Below are 20,739 nucleotides of genomic sequence, written 5' to 3'. Positions count from 1 at the left end.
CAGGAAGTCTTCTCTTCTCATGAGGTGGCCAAAGTATTGGAGCCTCAGCTTCAGGATCTGTCCTTCCAGTGAGCACTCGGGGCTGATTTCCTTCAGAATGGAGAGGTTTGATCTTCTTGCAGTCCATGGGACTCTCAAGAGTCTCCTCCAGCACCATAATTCAAAAGCATCAATTCTTCGGCGATCAGCCTTCTTTATGGTCCAGCTTTCACTTCCATACATCACTACTGGGAAAACCATAGCTTTAACTATACGGACCTTTGTCGGCAAGGTGATGTCTCTGCTTTTTAAGATGCTGTCTAGGTTTGTCATCGCCTTTCTCCCAAGGAGCAGGCGTCTTTTAATTCCATGGCTGCTGTCACCATCTGCAGTAATCATGGAGCCCAAGAAAGTAAAATCTCTCACTGCCTCCATTTCTTCCCCTTCTATTTGCCAGGAAGTGATGGGACCCGTGGCCATGATCTTTGTTTTTTTGATGTTGAGCTTCAGACCATATTTTGCACTCTCCTCTTTCACCGTCATTGAAAGGTTCTTTAATTCCTCCTCACTTTCTGCCATCAAGGTTGTGTCATCTACATATCTGAGGTTGTTGATATTTCTTCAGGCGATCTTAATTCCGGCTTGGGATTCATCCAGCCCAGCCTTTCGCATGATGAGTTCTGCATATAAGTTAAATAAGCAGAGAGACAATATACAGCCTTGCCATACTCCTTTCCCAGTTTTGAACCAATCAGTTGTTCCATATCCAGTTCTAACTGTAGTTCTAACATGCCAGGTTAGGGAAGGCTGTTACAAGGGATAACACTAAGGCTTCTCTACCTTTAAAAATTGTACAGTCAATAGGAATTTGGGCGTGTTCCAGCTGTCAGTCATGCAGGAGTGACAATAACTGCCTTTGCTTAAATTCTTTCTCTCAAAAGAGACCTTTGTCCTCCTTTGTTTTTCCTTCATTCTCTGTCTGTCTCTTTAAAAAAAGGGGGTGTGGAGGGGAGAGAGCTCTAAGCAAAGAAGGAAAATGGGGTTGACAGTACCTTCTGCAGTCTATCTTTGAGTCAAGGCGTCAAAGACCAACAATACAGAAAATCAAAGTCAATTCTCTCCACCTCAAATCTTCAAAAACCCCATTGGACTATCCTGCATCTTAAGCTTTCAAAACTCGATGGACAAAGAAAATACCCTTAGATCTGCCCATAAACAGGACGCTTTAAATCCACAGCTGTGAAGTGATCACAGAAATCCATAAAGGCTTATATTTTCATGAATTCTTACTTAACACACACAATATCTGTGTTGGAGTCTCCTGTAGAGAGAACCATCTGTGATGTTAAACTGCCTTAAGCTTCCAACCCCCTCCCCCCCCCCTTTTCTAAGCAAAAAAAAAAAAATTGCTTCTTTGATACCGCACAAGTATGCGCACGCAAAAAGGCCTTGGCTTTTCTTTTCTTAAAAAGGCATATTTTATTTTGCTCGTGACATGATGTGTTCCCAGCAAAGCGGCAGGTTTGGGATAATTAGCTCAGCGAAGCCTTTGCGGATTCAAGTGTCTGGGCCAAGAGCTCTCTGGTGAAGCCAGATGTCGCCCTGTTGAAAATTTTCTAGCTCCTTGGTGGAGCTAGAAGCAGAATGATCTGTTTTGATGAGTGACATTCATCAAAGTTTTCAAGGAAGCCTGGGTTTCTTTGGATGCATCAGAGGACAATGACAATAGACAGTAAGTTTTCTTGAGAGAAAGCATGGCCTCCAAGATCCATTTTCCCTTGCTCTTTGCAGCCTCAGGAGAGTGCTAGTATGTTCTAGGTTGTGATCCCAGTTCATGTGGATCACTGGACTGCTTCTGCGCTCTAGGAAAAAGGATGGGGTACAATTTTATTCATTGAATTTATATCCCACCTTTTCCTCTAAGGAACTCAAGGTGTATGTCGTTCTCCCTCATTTCATCCCAGAACAACTTTGCAAGGTCGTTTAGGCTGAGAGATGGCGACTGGCCTGGGGTTGCCATGTTTCAAGAAGTAAAATTCCTGACACCCTCAAAGTTTGTGGACAGGGCGAGAGGCAAAAGTGGTCAGAGCGACAATTGAGATTGTTACCTTTATACAGTAGATTAGCAGTATTAGCTCAAGGGCACATTCCAGTCAGGCAAAAACCACTGAGGTGGGTACTAAGCAAGTTGGGTGTGGGGTTTTGCTTAGGGAGAGAGACCTGGAGTAGCCCTCAAATAAAATTTAAGATATTAACAGATGCCAAAGAAAGAGGTGGATTTGCCCTGCCAGACCTTAAACTTTATTATGAATCAGCCACTTTTTGTTGGCTGAGAGAATGGATGCTTCTTGAAAACACTGATGTGTTGGATTTGGAAGGTTTCAACAATGTATTTGGTTGGCATGCATATCTGTGGTATGATAAGGTCAAAGCACATAAAGCGTTTAAAATCCATATTGTTAGAAAAGCACTGTTTAATGTGTGGATAAGATATAAGGACTTGTTAGAAAATAAAACCCCAGGATGGCTGTCACCAATGGAAGCAAAGGCTCAGAAAAAACTCAGTATGGAGGCCAAATGGCCGAAGTATTGGGAAAATCTGGAACAAGAGGGAGACAGATTAAAACTGCAGAGCTTTGAAAAATTAAAAAACAGAGTGCGAGACTGGCTCCATTATTATCAAATAATGGAGGCATATAATTTGGACAAAAAACTAGTCTTCCAGGTGGAAAAATCAAAATTGGAAACAGAATTGTTAGACCCCAAAGTTAAGAATTTGTCAAGAATGTATAACTTGCTGTTGAAATGGAATACTCAGGATGAAACGGTGAAATCTGCTATGATTAAATGGGCACAAGATGTTGGACATAACATTATGATGGCTGACTGGGAACAGTTATGGACCACAGGTATGAAGTTTACGGCATGTAATGCCTTAAAAGAGAATTTAATGAAAATGATTTACAGGTGGTACACAACACCAGTCAAGCTTGTAAAAATCTACCATTTGCCCGATAATAAATGCTGGAAATGTAATGAGACTGAAGGTACATTCTTTCACCTTTGGTGGACATGCCCAAGGATTAAGAATTTCTGGGAGATGATTTATAATGAAATGAAAAAGGTATTTAAATATACCTTCCTGAAGAAGCCAGTGGCCTTTCTCCTGGGCATGGTCGGCCAATTGGTGCCAAAGAAGGATAGAACTTTCTTTATGTATGCCACAACAGCAGCAAGAATACTTATCGCAAAGCATTGGAAGACACAAGATCTACCCACCCAGGAAGAATGGCAGATGAAGCTGATGGACTATATGGAATTGGTGGAAATGACTGGCAGAATCCGAGACCAGGGAGAAGAGTCGGTGGAAGAAGATTGGAAAAAATGCAAAGTATATTTACAGAAATATTGCAAAATTAATGAATGTTAGAAGGATGCTGGAATGAAGTTATATGGCTTTAGTAGAAATGTTATAAAGAATTAAGCAAAAACAGATTGTTAATGGGCCAAAGTGGAAAATTTAAGGTTAGATTGTGTTAAGATAAATTATAGAACAAAAATTGAGAAAGATGGAAAGGATTTGCTGAAATAGCTAATTGAACAAGAATACAAAAAAGGGAGGTGTGAGGAGGTCGATGAAACAAGTAAATGAAAGGTAAAGATACGGAAATATTGGATGTGTTTTAAAATGTTTTTCTTTTTCTTGTTGTTTTGCTGTATTGTTTTTTTGTTTTTGTTTTTATTTCTGATGTACTGTAAGGCATTGTTTTGTTCTGTTTAATCTTTTATTGTTTCTTTCTTCTTCTTTTTTGTAACTATTAAATCTCTAATAAATATCATTTAAAAAAAGAGAGAGAGAGAGACCTGGAGTAGCCCATTCATCCTCCTGAACTGAGGTTCCATATCTCTGCTCTAGAAGGTGAGAATGTGGAGAGCTTCCTTAGCATTTTATAGCACCTGCAAATAAAGATGAGCTCACTGTGAGACCGTAGGCAAGTCTCACGGGAGTGTGTTGGTCAGTAATCTCACAGTTCAAAAAACACGATCGCTACAGACTTAGTTTGAGTGTCAGGCCTAATCATAGCTGTCAACCGTCCCTTATTTGGCGGGAAAGTCCCTTATCCCAGCGCTGTGTCCCACTGCTGTCCCTTATTGATGATGTCCCGTAAATTTCCCGGGTTTCAAAGGAAGCAGCTCCTCTCCCTCCCTTCCTGCTGTCCAGGGAGGCTCCAACTGTGTTGCTTGGCTGCGTTGCTCACCCAATAAGGAGTCTAAGAATGACTGGGGGGTAGAGCTTGCATGCCTTGTGCTGATCAAATCGTCCACGTTGCCTGGGGACTCACCTTTGCTCAGTGCTTCCCAGCAGAGAGATGACGGTGGTTTCACTTGCTGCATCCCCTTTGCCGGGTTGCTGTGCTGTGGGAACCACCGCTTGAGGTTTCGTTTGGCTGCTGGCTGGGCTTTCTGCCTTTGGCTTGGAGGGGCTCCGAAGTTGAACATACCTGTGCTGATCCCTTATTTTTGAGGCTGCTGGTCCCTTATTTTCAAATCTGTAAGTTGACAGCTATGGGCCTAATGAAGAGAGCAGCTCATTCACGGAGGTCTTCCTCCATGAGAATCAGTTGCCAACACTGAAAGTCTCCGCCTCGTCACCAGGGCTTTCCCCAAGCAATCGGAGACTGTGCCTGCATGCAGACAACCTCTGCTCCGCCCTTTCCATGCCTCTTCTGGTTATGGGAGAGCAGCAAGGGAAGGGAGCTTGTCGTAGCACCATTCCTCTGCATCCAGCCCGTCTGTGACACAGAAACATGCACCCTCCACATCGCGATATGAAGAGAATAGTTCTGAATACCTTACGAGGCTGCTGTAAAAATTGCACAGGGGTTGCCAACATGGCAATCATGGATTCACACGTGCTCTCAGAGCCCTATTCTGGCAGCCACAGGTCCCCTCTCCTTGCTTAAATCAGCCTTGAAAGAAGCAGAATCAGTCTTGGATTCCAGCATGGTAATAATGTGCATGAAGCCCTTTGAACCCCAAAGCACTGTAGAGTATTGTTCTTGTCCAGCGTTTTTTCCTGGCATATATGAAAAAGGACTTGTGAACAAAAGCACCCCCCTGTGTTCCAGATTAATGGATGCTCACATTCCCCATATGTCGTATTGCTTTGCAATTTTTATCCAATATGAAGTCTTACGAGGTCGGCTGTCAGATACTAAGTGCCACCGCGTGCCGCCAACTATCAAGCTCAGCGTTACATGCCAAGCCTTGTCAAACACCGACTGTCAAATATCAAGCCATGGAATGAAACGGAACCGGCTGCCAAATACGGGCAATATTTGGCAAATATTGAAATAGGCAGAGCATCCAGTGAGTATTCGAACCTTGAAATCAGATGTTATCAGACGCCAAATGCAAATAACGTTTGGCAAATCTTGAAACGTGCACAACATCCCGTGACTATTCAACTCTGGGAGAGGAGTATTCTAGACTTGTGCACAGTCTTGGGGTGCCAAGACCTCTTCAGTTTTCCTTGTCATTTTATGCAATAATCTTGCACGTTCCTTGTAATATGAGTTATTAGTCCGCATCAGAAAAACGTTCCAATCGGTCGGAGCCCATTAGATGTTCCTGTTCCCACCGGGATGTTAAAGTCACCCTACTTAGAAGGGATGATTGCTCATTAACCCCACTTTTACTGCTCTTTCCGACTACACTGATGACACGCTTAATGACTGCGGCAGCCTGATAAATTGGACAACGACCATTTACGATGTCAGTGTGACATTCAAGAGCGTGTATACATGACTTCAAAGGACATGATGCGGGCTGTAATTTGCAGCTCCATTCACGTTGGCTGTAGCCCATTGGCAATAAGTCAATGAGACAGTGACACTAAATCAAGGAGGCAGTGTGGTGTAGTGGTTAGAGTCTGAGACTAGAACCTGGGACACCAGGGTTCAAATCTGTCGATGAAGGGCAATATCACTGTCATCTCGTCAGCTTCCTGCCAGTCCTGACAAATGTCTCAAAATGTCTTGGGCTGGCTCTGCAATTCAGTAGGTCTGAGCAATGTCTGGCTTTCAATATAATGATATATCACCAAGTAAACATCGTGATACACCAATATATCACAATGTCTGAAAAAAGGATGTAACAATGGAGAGGCAAACAGGGCAATGTCCTGGAAACGGCTACTGCTTAGGGGTCTAAAACTAATTTATTTTTATTTACCTTTAACATAGTGTTACAACTGTTATTTTTTAGTACAGATCAACAGGGGCAACAGAAATCCTGAGAGAAGCAGTGACTGGCGTCACGGTTTTGCCCACATCATGATTTTTTCATGTGGCACACACACACACGTTGCGATTTGTGATATATCACCATACTGAATATTATGAAACCGTTACCACGATGTGGACTTGAAACCAATTTTTGGTGATGTATTGATAGATTGTCCAGCCCTACCAGTCAGCATGGTTGATGGTGAGGGACAAGGCTGGTCGTGACATTTTGGCACCTGAGGCGAATCACAAAATGGCGCCCCACTCCCCACTAGGGAATAAGGGGTGAGAGGAGATCTACATTAGGAACAAGGGGGTAATAAAGATCTTTGTCGGAATCTGCTGTCTCTCTGGCTCCTCTCACCTTGGTTTACCTCATGGGTGGGCCACCCCGGGTGAGGGATTAGTCCAGCTGGAGGCCACCACAATGGTGGTGAGCTAGCTTATGAAGGAAGGTGCTTTTCACTCAGCTAGCATTGTCTTCTCTGGTTGACAGTGGCTTTCCAGACTCTTGAGCTGAGGCCCATCTCATCCTGCTTCCCGAAATATTTTTTCTAGAGATCCCAGTAATTGATCCCAAGCCCTCTCTCATACAAAGAGGTGACAACCTCAAATAAGTGCATTGACCCCCATTTTCAATGTGCTCGAACATTTCATTTTGCCAAAGTAATGAGCACAGCTTCTGCATGTACCAGTAGATGGCACTCCTGGGCTAAACTCCGAAAACTCTTGTAAATTAAAAACCCAAGCGATTATGACATATTATGGCAAGGCCTTTACTGAGGTGATGTAAAAACTGCCAATGATCAAATATATGGTTCGGCATTCTCCCCTCGTATCCCAGTCACAGTACTTAAAATAGCAAAGGCCTGGGATGCCTCAGTCCTTGCATTCAGGTCCTGTCACCTCAAGTCAAACAATCCCATGCAAGCCAATCAGCATTTTATTTTATTTTTATTTTATTTTATTAATAATTTTGAATTAGTTTTACATAAAAGTTATACACCACAAACATATCATTTTCACACATTAAAGAAAATGGTTCTTTCAAACCTTGAGACCTCCATGGGTTCCAATTCTAAATTTTATTCCTGCACCTTCTACTGTAATCTACCTGTTATATAATCATAGTATCCTAAATCCATGTTGCATTACAAGTGTCATTGTATTCCTGCCAATGATTTTAACTGTTTACAGTGATCTCTTAAATATGTTAGAAAGTTATTCCTGTCTTTTTAAAAATACCTGGTCTTTCTGATTTTTCCCGTCAGTCTTGCCATTTCTGCATATTCCATCAGCTTGATCTGCCACTCTTCTCTGGTCGGAACTTCTTCTTTCCATCTCTGGGCAAGAAGCATCCTTGCTGCTGTTGTTGCATACATAAGCATTCTTTTATTTTATTTTGGTAGTTCTGCACCTATAACCAATCATTGTTATTAGTAGCAGACAAAATGGACTAGTGGCCATTTTCTCCTGCGGGACAATATTGCTTCCTGGACCTCCCATCACCTCCATCGCTGTAGCTTAACAGGAGGAGGTATCGACGAGGTCAGCATGGTGCAAACATAGCCATGGGAGCACTGTATTGGCTCTGCCAGAGTGTTTGCACCACGCCATCACCTTGCCAACAAAGGTCCGTATAGTGAAAGATATGATTTTCCCAGTAGTTATGTATGGAAGTGAGAGCTGGACCATAAAGAAGGCTGATCGCCAAACAATTGATGCTTTTGAATTATGGTGCTGGAGGAGACTCTTGAGAGTCCCATGGACTGCAAGAAGATCAAACCTATCCATTCTGAAGGAAATCAGCCCTGAGTGCTCACTGGAATGATAGATCGTGAAGCTGAGGCTCCAGTACTTTGGCCACCTCATGAGAAGAAAAGACTCCCTGGAAAAGACCCTGATGTTGGGAAAGATGGAGGGCACAAGGAGAAGGGGACGACAGAGGACGAGATGGCTGGACAGTGTTCTCGAAGCTACCAGCATGAGTTTGACCAAACTGCGGGAGGCAGTGGAAGACAGGAGTGCCTGGCGTGCTCTGGTCCATGGGGTCTCAAAGAGTCAGACACGACTAAACGACTAAACAACAACAACAAACTCACTTTCCCCTTGACCCTCCCTGTAAGCCGCAGCAATGCCAATGATGGGAGGTCAGGTAAGTGCTGCCACCGTGTTCCACTGAATGCTGCTGGCACCCTGTCCCGCTGAAACTGTATCATGAGGCAGCTTGTCTTTCCTGGATCTGGGAATGGCCGACGTTAAAAAATACTGATTTGCTGGATCTAGAAGGATTCGATAATAGATATGGCTGGCATGCCTACCTAGGATATGAGAAGGTCAAAGTCCACAAAGGCTTCTTGAACCATGTGGTTAGGAAATCTTTTTATATGGTGTAGGCGAAGTATAAGGACTTACTAGAACCAAAAATTCCTTGGTGGCTTTCCCCGACAGAAGCATTCTTGGTTAAAAAAACAACATGCGAAGTAATTGGGCAACTTATAAAGATCTATTGGAAGAAAAAGAAAATAGGCTAAAATAAAAAATAAAGAAATAAATTCTGACCCATTTTACTGATTGGTTGCAATATTTCCAACTACATGAAACATTTCAGGAGGACAAACAGAAAGGCTTTTCCACAGAAATTTCAAGACTTGAGAAAGATCTAATTCAAACACACACAAAACCGCTCTCTAAAATGTACAGACTTCTCCTTGACTGGGAGGTCAAGGAGGAAGAAGTAAAATCTGTTATGATACAATGGGCCAGAGATTTTGGTTACAACATCCAAATAGATGTCATGGGAAAAATTATGGAGGGGGGGGGGACCTGAACTCCACTGCATGCTATGATTTGAAAGAGAATTTCATGAAAATGCTCTACGGATGGTACTTAATACCTGTAAAATTGGCCAAAATTTACAAATCCAGGTCGCGCATCTGTTGGAGATGCAGGGAGATGGAAGGCACTATGATCCACATGTGGTGGAATTGCAAAAAAGGGGAATTTTGGGGAACAATATATAACGAACTTAAAAAAATGTTTAAATGTTCTTTCCCTAAGAAGCCTGAAACCTTCCTGCTGGGCATGATGAGTAATGAAATTCCAAAAAGTGCAAGGAGAATTTTTATGTATGTGGTAGCAGCAGCAAGAATTCTAATTGCCAAGGTATGGAAAGGAGATTCTATTGCCTCTAAATTAGATTGGCAGAACAAAATGTTAGAATATGCAGAGTTAGCCAGATTGACAGCAAGATTCTGAGACCATACAGACCAAATATTCAATAGAGAGTGGAATATTTACAGAGAATACCTAAAAGAACATTGTAGAAATCTAAATTCTTTGACAGGCCTGGATTGACCTCTGCATGAAATAAGAGAACTTTACAAAACTAACACAACCGAATAACCTAGGAGAGATAAAGTTAAGTGTTCAGTCAAAAAATGTAATTCAGGAATCACAATGTGGGGGATTGGAAGTCATGTTGGAATAAGTTATGTGTGAACTTAAATCCTTTTCTTTTAAAATGAGTGTTGATTTTGGATTGTCTTTTGTTGATTGTTTTGTATTGTTTTGTATTTGTATTGTTTTTATTATGTACAGTGGTGGCCCGCAAGACGAATGCCTCGCAAGACGGAAAACTCGCTAGACGAAAGAGTTTTCCGTTTTGGAGGTGCTTCGCAAAACAAATCTCCTATGGGCTTGCTTCGCAAGACGACAATGTCTTGCGAGTTCCTGCTGGTTTTTTTTCCTCCCCCCCCCTTTTCTAAGCCGCTTATCAGCTGATCCGATCAGCAGATAAGCCACTAAAAGCCACTAAAAGCCGCTAATAGCGCTAATCCGCTAATCCGTCAATGGGCTTGCTTCGCAAGACGAAAAAAACGCTAGACCAAGAGAATCACAGAACGGATTCTTTTCGTCTTGCGAGGCACCACTGTACTGAAGTTCTCACCCTGGGCCAGCAGGGCAATACCGTAGATACTTATGCAAATGAAGGATCGAAAGTGACGTTCAGTGATTGGATAGTTTTAGAAAGTTGTTACAGTAACGTTGTACTGGAGCTCTATATAAGCAGGCTGACTGAACCCTTCAGTTCAGTTAAGTTCTGGCCTGTGAATAAACAAGAGCTGTTTGAAGAATCGCTGTGTCGTCTGATATGTTCACCCACAACTTAACAGTTTTGTTTTTAAAACCAATAAAGCATATAAAAAAAGAATGTTGCTGCCGGCAATGCCTCAAGGGAACGTACCCTCTAGTGGTCAAGAGACTGAGCTATGAAGTATTCAGATAGATACTCTTCTTGGACCCTAAATACTTTTTTAGAAGCAAAGTGAATTCCGACCTGCTTGCATATGATATAGGATGAACACAGACTGCAGCATCTGCGTTGGTAAGAGTCAACCTTTCGTGTTTTGGCTGAATTCTTTGGCACCCTCCTACTAGAATTCATTTGACTGCATCTTGTATTCCTTTGTAGTGTCTACAGGAACTTGACAATGCCTATGGCTGTCTGTTGTTTTTTTGCCCTCCTTTCGTGAACATGTATTTCCTTTCTTCCCTCTGGGCATAGGGCTCACATTGGCCCACCTAAGTGACTGCTTTATGTGTCGGGCAATGTGGATTTTGGCCCGCGAAAGCTTTCACCACAATAAATAAATTTAGTCTTCAGGGCTGCAAGATTCTCCCTCGTTTCTGCTGCGAGAAGAAAGGGATTGAACCATAAACTAAAGGCACATCAAAGGGAAAATAAACACCAGCAATTTATTTCATTTAAGGGTGGAATTCAGAGTTGAAATAAGCTTCAATTTTTTTGGGGGGGGTTGTTGTTTAAAAACGAGGGGATTATAATGATATGTAAATAAAAGCAGGAACAACAGAAGGCGAGGGCTCCGAACGCTTCATGAATAACATTTCCATAACTCTGAACAGGGAATAAAAATTGTTCTGCTAAAATTAAGATGCATACATCTTTTGAAATAACTAATTGTAGCTCTGGAGCTAGATCATTACATGTGCTGTAGGTTGTATTATCTGCAGCCCCCCCTCCTGTTTGTCTTTTCAATCAATGCAGTTAGTGGGAGAAAAACTTCAGTAACTAACTGGCCGGAAACAATCAGTTGTTCGAAATCTGCAACTCTGCAATGCCTAGGACTGCGGCTGTCAAATGTTCTACCTTCAAAATCCCCTTTCCGTATCAGCTTGTCTGTGGAAGGACCCCTGCACAACGGATACAGAAACCCTGATACGCTACAGAGGATTCTGAAGTATGTTCAAGGTTGTATGTGTCACAAGTTGCATTTCTTGGGGAAGGGCCATAGGTCAGAGAGAGAGCATCTGTGTGCTGAAGGTCCAAAGTTCAGCATCTACTTCATTTCCTTATTGCATTTCTATCCCACAATTTTAAGGAGAAAATACATGGTTCTTTCTCGCTGCTCATATAACAACAACAACATCAACAACAATTTATTCTTTATATGCCACCCACATGACTGGGTTGCTCCAGCCGCTCTGGGTGGCTTCCAGCAAATTAAACCTCAAACAAAGTAAAACATTGAGCACTAAAAACTTCCCAATACAGGGCTGCCTCCAGATGTCTTCTAAAAGTCAGATACAGTGGCACCTTGGTTCTTAAACGCCTTGGAACCCAAACACTGCAAACCCAGAAATAAGTGTTCTGGTTTGCGAACTTTGTTCAGAAGCTGAACGTGCTCCATTTTGAGTGTTATGCTTCCGATTTGAGTGTTACACTTCTGTTTTGAGTGCCACACTTTCATTGTGAGAAGCTGAGATCTGTCTGTTTTTGCTATTTATTTTGCGTTTTCGTTTTTGCGGCTCTTTTTGCTTTGTTTTTGTGACTGTGTGGAACAAAGTTCAGCTACTGACTGATTGACTGTCTGACTGCAGTACATTGTTTTTTGCTTTCATTTTATGGATCAGTGGTCTCATTAGATAGTAAAATTCATGTCAAATTGCTGTTTTAGGGGTTGTTTTTAAAAGTCTGGAATAGATTAATCAATTTTACATTACTTTCTATGGGAAGGCATGCCTTGGTTTTGGAACGCTTTGGTTTTGGAACCAACTTCCGGAATGGATTAAGTCTGAGAACCCAGGTACCACTGTAGTTGTTTATTTCCTTGATACCTGACTGGAGGGCATTCCACAGGACGGGCACCACTACCGAGAAGACCCTCTGCCTGGTTCCCTGTAACCTCACTTCTTGCAGTGAGGGAACCGCCAGAAGGCCCTTGGAGCTGGACCTCAGTGTCCAGGTTGGACGATGGAGGTGGAAATATTCCTTCCGGTATACAGGCCCAAGGCCTTTTAGGGCTTTAAAGGTCAGCACCAGGACTTGGAATTGTGCTCGGAATGTACATTGAGCCCATGTAGATATTTTAGGACTAGTGTTATGTGGTCCTGGTAGCCGTTCCGAGTCACCAATCTGGCAGCCGCATTCTGGATTTGTTATAGTTTCCAAGTCATCTTCAAAAGTAGCCCCACAAAGAGCACATTGCAGTAGTCCAAGCGGGAGATAACTAGAGCATGCACCACTCTGGCAAGACAGAACATGGGCAGGTAGGGTATCAGCTGTCATACCAGATGGAGTCGGTAGACAGCTACGCTGTGAGGTATTTTAGGCTGAGAGGCAGTGACTGGGCCAGGGTCACCCTGGCCTCCCTCTAACTGCCACACCACACCACTAGGCCAGTCAAGGGTCTGTAACCCCAACACAGACCCACTGATGAGTTATCTTCACTTGCTGGAGTGAGGAGGTAGACTCACTGAAGAAGGGGATGCTGTGGAGAGCGTCTCGCCCAAGGACCCTCCAAAACCTAGAGCTAAACCTGGTGATCACCACTGGTTCCTCCCTGGAGAACTTTGTATAGGAAGTCTGACCATTGGTCCAGCTAGCCCAGTGTTGCTCTACACCAGGGGTGAGAGGCCCGCCCCTCGCAGGCCAAGCCTGGCAGGCAAGTGAAGCTCCCCACCTGTCAATCACCTGGTGTTGTAATGGGATTGGGTGACCTTTCCTGCTCTTTTCCTCAGCATTTTGAACTGAGTGTCTGACGATCCAACAACTGGATTAGAAAATAGTGATTCCAGGCACCTTCAGAAGCCAATTTCAGAGCAGTGTGTTGCCCTGTACTTTGAAAGGGGCTTTGTGGGCACCATTGATCAACCAATTTGCGGGTTCTTTAAAGCTCATTTCTTCATCATGCTGCCAAATGATAGGGCCGGTTTTGGGGTCTGCAGAGAATCTACAGGCCGTGGGATCAGGTGCATAACACCTGGGGAACCAAGCTGTGAAAATAACTTCCCAGTCTACGGGATTGCTTGATACTTTGATACTGTCTTTGAGCAAAGGGAAACACAACAACCCCACAGCCTTGGGAATTGGTTTCTGTCTATTAAATAAGTCCATCTCTCACAGACATTCTGTGCCGTTTGTGTATTAAAATAAGATTGTTATATTTGTGTGCGTGTGTTTGCGTGTGTGTCCATAAAGCTCCTACAAAATTGCACTTGTCCCTGGAAATGCTCTCCAGTAACCAAGAGGTGGCACTGCAGATATGTTTCACTTTTGCTTTTCAGGAGGTGGGGAGTTTAACAAGAAGAAAGAGTAACATACATCAGACGACAGATTTCCCTCCTTCTTCAAACACATTTCCCTTGCTCTTATGTATCTGCGTTTGAACGCTAAATGATGCGAAGGCCCCAGGAGTGAGGCTGTATCTTAAAATAATAATAAAAATAAATAAATGAGAAAGCCACATGTGAGGCCAGCACAAATTGCCTGATGCTGACCTGTCAGATTTAATCCGGCCTGAACATCTTTGTCGGAGATGATAGAGGACATGCTAGCTTGGAAATTGAGATTAGCCAAACGATAGCTGGATACTGCGGTTTCAAAGCGCTGGATGAGATTAGTGACCGCTGTTTGGAAAATGGCAGGTTCCTTAGGAGAAATAAATTGAGGCTTGTTGTTCTTTTTTTCTTTTTTCCAAAAAATCTAATAGTGAAATTTGGAGATACTGGGTGTAATGGGAATTGGGGTTGCTTGTGCGTAAACTGCAAACTGCTCCAAGCTAGCCGTGTAGCTAAAACTTTCCCCTGTTGACAGCCCTTGAAACGCGACTGTCTTAGTCACTGGCAGAATCCGTCAGTGGGCGGGACCTAAATTTGCGCCAACATAGGAGTTGTTTGACTCCAAGTCTCCGCCTAGATTCCCTGCGTGGAAGCCTTCTGCGCAGCGTGGGCGTGCCAAGCGGAGGTCCTGTGCTCTCTCCGCTGATTTCACTGGAAGAGTCTCTGAGCCTCCCCTCCGCCTTGCTCTCAGCTTCCCCTTTCTCCCTGGTGTCCCCTGGATTTCTTTCCCCCGTGGGAACCCTCTCTCTCTCCTTGCTAGTTCCCTCCCCTGCATCACTGGAGCGACTTTCCTCTCCTCTTCCCTCTGATGGCAGTTCCCTGACACTGGGGGTTGTATTGAATGTAGCACAATGGCAAATGTTCTGTCAGCATAAGGAAGTCTCCTTGGACAACTGAACATTTCCCACCCTCTGTGTCTCCCCTTAATTCTGTTCAAGGTTTTCCCCCAACCCTCTGGAGCAGATCTGGTGATGGGGAGAGAGGTTGCTCAGGGGCGGGGTATGGGAAGGCGCCCCCCTCTCCCCTCGGATGGCTCAGTTACTGGAGCTGCCAAGATCTCAGAAGATCTTGTGAGATCTCATAGAACTCTCGTGAGATCTCGGCAGCGGCCACCGCCACTTCTCCTTGCTTCTATGGCAGTGGCAGGCAAGGGCACTGTCTCGTGAAATTCTGCCGCCTGAGGCGACTGCCTTAGATTGCCTCATGGGTGGGCTGGTCCTGCTAATGGACCGGTCACCATGAGATGTGATCCAGAATGCTTACCCTTACCTTATTTTCCCAGGAAACCTCAATTCTCCTTGCTACTTGGTAAGATGATACGGACAACCGATAGCCAGTGTGGTGTAGCGGTTTGAGAGTTGGACTAGGGTCTGTGAGACGAGGGTTCGAATCCCCACTCAGCCATGAAGTGGAGTGGGCGACCTACCTCATAGGGTTGTTTTTGTGGATTAAATAAGGAGATGAGTACACCATCTTGAGCTCCTTGGAGAAAAAGGTGGGATATGAACGCAGTAAATACAGTGGTACCTCAGGTTACATACGCTTCAGGTTACAGACTCCGCTAACCCAGAAATAGTGCTTCAGGTTAAGAACTTTGCTTCAGGATGAGAACAGAAATCGTGCTACGGCGGCAGCAGGAGGCCCCATTAGCTAAAGTGGTGCTTCAGGTTAAGAACAGTTTCAGGTTAAGAACGGACCTCCGGAACGAATTAAGTACTTAACCCGAGGTACCACTGTAAATAAAATGAAAACAAGCTTTATGTGTGAAAATGCATGCCCCGCTAGCGGTTCCTTCGTAGGGGAAGCTTTTTCCCATGACTGTACCTCAGTCCTGGAGAAATCCTTTCCCCCTGAACCTGTGCCTGTCACAAGGATGCTTAGAAGAAGAAGAGTTTGGATTTGATATCCCGCCTTTCACTCCCTTTAAGGAGTCTCAAAGCGGCTAACATTCTCCTTTCCCTTCCTCTCCCACAACAAACACTCTGTGAGGTGAGTGGGGCTGAGAGACTTCACAGAAGTGTGACTGGCCCAAGGTCACCCAGCAGCTGCATGTGGAGGAGCGGAGACGCGAACCCGGTCCCCCAGATTATGAGACTACTGCTCTTAACCACTACACCACACTGGTGGCACAGTCACACAGGTGGACCAAGGAAGCTGGCAATCCTTTTCTCTATCAGCCTTATAAATCTCACAGAGGTCTTTTTAGTTTAGTCCGTCGCTGCTCCCAAAGGCTATTCTGAAAGAAATGACGGCCTTAAACACAAGAGAGCCAGTTTTCCACACGATTCGCTGTAGCCCATAAATTATTCTGTCCTCCTTTCCACCAACCACGGCAATATATACCGAGCCTGTAAATAGTCTTTAATCTACAGCCATTGTTAACTAAAGAATGCAGGTAGCCTCAAAAGCAAATTGCCACTGTCTGCTTGGAATGCCATGAAAGTGAAGATTTCTCGTGCAATCTTTCTCCCCTTCTAAAAATAATGCATAATATATATGGCACGGTTATCTGTTTTCAGTCGCAATCAGTTTTGCATTTTCTCCTTCCCTTCTCCCCCCCCCCCAGCCTGAGCCTCCGCCCTTGTGTCTCTTGTTAGGCATATGATGAATAAAACAGAGAGGGGGAGATGATTGAGCTGATAGGACTTATGGAGAGAAAGCGTAAAGCCAGAGACTCAGTATGACCTGGTGTCTTTCAGTCTTCTGGGTTTAGACACACCATGCGCCCTCAGAGAAAGATGTGCAGCAGCATGCAGGAATGAGGATCAAGTCATTCCTCCTTAAGGACACAAGAAGAGCCTGCAGGATCAGGCCAGTTGCCCATCCAGTCCAGCTAATAATAATAATAATAATAATAATAATAATAATAATAATAATAATAATTTATTATTTATTATTTATACCCCACCCATCTGGCTGGGCTTCCCCAGCCACTCTGGGTGGCTTCCAACAAAATATTAAAATACAGTAATGCATCAAACATTAAAAGCTATCCTACTTTTAAAAGACACCTGAAGGCAAGTTTTTAATGTTTAATGCTGTATTGTGTTTTTAATATTCGACTGGGTGCCGCCCAGAGGGGCTGGGGAAACCCAGCAAGATGGGTGGGGTAAAAATAATAAATTATTCTTATTATCCCAGTTAGTGGCCATCACTTTTTTCCTGTGGCAGTGAGTTCCATAGTTTAAACATGCACTACATGAAGAAGTCCTTTCTTTTACCAGCCCTCATTGATCCTGCAGCTGGAATGGGGAACCTGTGGCCTTCCAGATGTTGCTAAATGCCAGCTTCCAGCTGCCCAATCCAGTACAGCCAACGGCCAGGAACGGTGGGGTGCTGCAGTCCAGCAAAACATCTGCAAGTCCACAGGCTCCCTCACTCATGCTCCATGGGATTGAATAGTGAGTCCCTGCACCAGGCAGGTTGCTATTTTTGAATGCAAAGCAAGCCGATATTTCGCAGGAAAGCGCATCAGTTATGACAGCCAAGGCGGCGGCGGCGGGGTGTGTGTGTGTTAATTCCCTTTACTCAGTTTACAAGACTTTTTAGTTAAATGAGGTTGAGGGTAAAGATTAAAAAGCATTCGTCGGAATGACAGAACTTTCATCTGGAGGAAGTGAGGCCACATAATTCTCAGCCAATACTAAGTGACCTCCTCAAGGTTTTCATCTTAAGCCCTGCTACCAGTCCCTTTCATCTCTGACCTGGAGGATTGATTATCTGTTTCCAAAGCATTAATAAATTTGCTGAGCATCTTTGCCGCACTAAACGGCAGCACTAAATTGTTCCCTTTTTCTCCAAGAGCTTATCATGGGAAGCGGGCAATTTTAAATTATTATTTTTTAAAGTCCCCGGTTTAATCACACATGCAAGTTGTGGGTTATTTGCTTGTGAAAGTTATCTTCCTTTTGGGAAGATTACAGGGGCAGAACTACCCAAACTGTATAGAAATTTATTCATGTACCTGACCAAAGCGGCAAGAATGTTATTTGCCCAAAAATGGAAAGAAGGAGAAAGTACGGCGAAAGAAGAATGGATACAAAAACTGGTAGAATATGCAGAAATGGAAAAACTTACTGAAAAAATAAGAAATCAAGATAACAAACTTTTTTTATAAAAGAATGGAAATGGTTTATAGAATATTTACAAACAAGTTGTATACAGACAAGAACACTGGCAGGATTATTGTAATAACCTGCAGTTTTATAAGAGTATATATTTAAAGTAGATGAATAAATTTGGAACATGCAGGAAGTTCAAAGAATAAATTTAAGGAACCGCAGAATGAGGGGGAAGGGAGTTTCAAAATGTTAAAATGAGTGTAAAACTATTGAAATGTATATAACTGAAAATTATAAATAAAAATTTAAAAAAAGAAAAGAAAGTTATCTTGCACTACATGCTGAGGGGTGCGTGCAAGAAGATAAGGGAAGTTATTGTTGTTTAGTCGTTTAGTCGTGTCCGACTCTTCGTGACCCCATGGACCAGAGCACGCCAGGCACTCCTGTCTTCATAAGGGAAGTATTACCTTAATAACATAAAACGTGTTCTCTCTGGGGTGCAGGAAGTGAGACAGCCAAGCCTTGCTGGCTATTGGAAACAAGGATTGGCTACAACATCCAGCCAAGATTTGTGGAACCCAGTTATAGTTTTCCTAAACTCTTTCACACTGGAGTTGTTGTTGTTGTTTAGTTGTTTAGTCGTGTTCGACTCCTCGTGACCCCATGGACCAGAGCACGCCAGGCGCTCCTGTCTTCCGCTGCCTCCCGCAGTTTGGTCAAACTCATGCTGGTAGCTTCGAGAACACTGTCCAACCAACTCGTCCTCTGTCGTCCCCTTCTCCTTGTGCCCTCCATCTTTCCCAACATCAGGGTCGTTTCCAGGGAGTCTTCTCTTCTCATAAGGTGGCCAAAGTATTGGAGCCTCAGCTTCAGGATCTGTCCTTCCAGTGAGCACTCAGGGCTGATTTCCTTCAGAATGGAGAGGTTTGATCTTCTTGCAGTCCATGGGACTCTCAAGAGTCTCCTCCAGCACCATAATTCAAGAGCATCAAGTCTTCGGCGATCAGCCTTCTTTATGGTCCAGCTCTCACTACCATACATCACTACTGGGAAAACCATAGCTTTAACTATATGGACCTTTGTTGGCAAGGTGATGTCTCTGCTTTTTAAGATGCTGTCTAGGTTTGTCATTGCTTTTCTCCCAAGAAGCAGGCGTCTTTTAATTTCATGACTGGAGCAGAGGGAGGTTGTTGTTATGAGTCGGGCTAATGGTACATCCAGCTCAGTATTGTCTACTTGGAGATTTTGGGGATTAAACCTGGGACCTTCTGCATAGGCTCTGCCATTGAGCTGTGGCTCTTGCGCCCAATTCAGGAGGAATGATTCAAGGCACAATTAATAACACAAGAACAAAATATCAGCTCGATTGCATCAGGCCAGTTTGGTCCATTATCCTGTTTCCCATTAGATGCCTACTGAAAGTCCCCAAGGAGGACATGAGGGTCATAGCCCTCTCCTCCTGTTCTAGTGTCTAAATCATACAATGACACCCAGGAACAGGGTATTCAGAGGCATCATGCTCCTCTACAGTCATCCTGGCCATTGAGAACATTGTCCACAGTCAACATGTCTATTTTTAAAGTGATCTAAGTTGGCGGCCATCACCGTAACTTGCAGAAGGAAATCCCATCATTTATGCATGGTGTGAACTTTGAAGATGCACTTCCTGGGATCTCCTCCCATTCGGTTACATCGGTCAACCCTGGGTTCTGGTACTAAGCAATTTTGCAAATCTCTGTCACCTCGAATCCCCCCTGGCACAGGGCAATGGCTCAGTGGTGGAGCATCTGCTTTGCATGCAGAAAGCCCCAGATTCATTCTCCTGACACCTCCTAGTAGAGATGTCTGAAATTGTGGAGAGCTGTGTAGATAATTGTCAGGAGTGAGCCAGCTCCAAGCGAAGGTTTGCAGCCAACAGCAGAAAGCAGCCAGGAACAGAGAGGCTTAGTCAGACAGGGAGAGCCAGCAGCTGCAGACTCCAGCTTTTCCTGACCTTAACAGACAGGCTGATAAGGGAGTAGCTGAGAGCAGGCTAGAACACAGCCAAAGCTCGCAGGACTCACAAAAAGGCACGAACAGTCTCAGAGGCAGACTCTCAGACCAGGAAGAATGTGGAGCTGATCCACTAAGTCCAAGGAGTTGGCGAATGGGAGGGCTGTTAGATAGGAAGCAAAACAAGAGACGTAAAGGTCGTAAGTTGAATATCTTCTCTAGACACCGGAAGCAGTCTTCAGAAGGGTCATCTTGAGTGATGATGCCAGAGGCTTTGTCAGAGCCGTTCGGAGCTATCTGTTTGTTTTTGCAATAAATCCTCCTTTTTAATTACCTACGCTTACTGTGTTAACAAGCTGAGAACCGGGACTCCTGAAAATAATCCTGAGATGGCTGGGCCAAGGGTCTAACTTAGAATAAGACAGGCTCCTATGTTCCCCATATTGACCAGTTTGCTAAGATAAAATTCCCCATGTGTTCTAGCATTTCCTCAAAGGGGAGTTGCTCCCATCCCATGACCGTTAAGCTGCCCTTTCCTGAACCTTTTCAAAGAACTTTGAGTTGTGCTTGGAGGACAGGATCACACCAGAAGATGCCTGCTGGATCAGGCCAAAGAAGGTCCAGCAAGGTCCCACATACTGTTCTCATGGTGGCCAACCAGCTGCTTCAGATGCAAAAGAGGACAGCACTCCCAAATTTGGAAGAGTTGTGTGAGAATTTGTAGCTATGCAAGGCGTAGCTTCCCATGGTGGCCAAGATGTGCTGAAGCCCACACTGAA

At 44.0% G+C, this 20,739-nt stretch overlaps 1 long non-coding RNA gene across 2 annotated transcripts; it reads left to right on the top strand.

Moving 5' to 3' along the window:
* Positions 1-9,048: 9,048 nt before the first annotated feature.
* LOC310705946 lies at positions 9,049-14,150 on the top strand. Of its 2 annotated transcripts, XR_014525545.1 has the most exons (4): positions 9,049-9,431; positions 10,465-10,653; positions 11,335-11,527; positions 13,854-14,150. It is a non-coding gene; the product is annotated as an uncharacterized lncRNA (long non-coding RNA). The 2 variants fall into 2 exon arrangements; XR_014525546.1 differs by lacking the exon at positions 9,049-9,431 and having other exon boundaries at positions 10,447-10,653.
* The last annotated feature ends 6,589 nt before the right edge of the window (positions 14,151-20,739 follow it).

The sequence above is a fragment of the Podarcis liolepis genome (genome assembly GCF_965112155.1).
Source record: "Podarcis liolepis genome assembly, chromosome: 4".
NCBI lineage: Eukaryota > Metazoa > Chordata > Lepidosauria > Squamata > Lacertidae > Podarcis > Podarcis liolepis.
The sequence above is the reverse complement of the archived record's forward strand: the minus strand, read 5'-3'. Positions and strand labels throughout refer to the sequence as shown.